Consider the following 655-nt stretch of genomic DNA (forward strand, 5'->3'; position numbering starts at 1 on the left):
GTGTGTGTGTGTGTGTGTGTGTGAGTGAGTGTGAGTGTGAGTGTGTGTGTGTGTGTGTGTCTGTGAGTGTGTGTGCGCGTGTGTGTGTGTGTGCGTGTGTTTGTGTGTGTGTGAGTCTCTGGATGTCACACAGCCACCGAAGGGTTAAAGTGTGTCAGTAAACTCTGAGTAGAGCGCTAGAATGTGATGATCACAGCAACCAGCTTCCCATCAGGCCGGAGATCTGCAGCTGTGGTTAGCCGCCAGCTCATGCAAATGCCACGCAGTCGAGTTACGCAGTTAAAAACTCTCAGACGAAGCGTCCAGCAGCCCACATCATGTTTAAACAAGCCTGAGTGTCACATTTCAGGTTTCAATGATTATCCTTTGGCAGCTTCCCGTCACCCGGCAACGGCTTCAGCATCCTAACGTCACGGCAACCGACAACAAACACAGACGCTTCCAGCATCGTCAGGCGCCAAACACCAAGAAAACTGAAGAAGAGCCAGCGGCGGTAGTGTGGACTTCACTATTCTTACAGACTCAGTGTCTCTCTCTCTCACACACACACACACACACAGTGTATCTCTCACACACACACACACTCAGTGTCTCTCTCACACACACACACTCTCTCTCTCACACACACACACACACACACACACACACACACACA

The sequence above is a fragment of the Sinocyclocheilus anshuiensis genome, unplaced genomic scaffold (genome assembly GCF_001515605.1).
Source record: "Sinocyclocheilus anshuiensis isolate Anshui unplaced genomic scaffold, SAMN03320099.WGS_v1.1 scaffold1116, whole genome shotgun sequence".
NCBI classification, from domain to species: Eukaryota; Metazoa; Chordata; class Actinopteri; order Cypriniformes; family Cyprinidae; genus Sinocyclocheilus; species Sinocyclocheilus anshuiensis.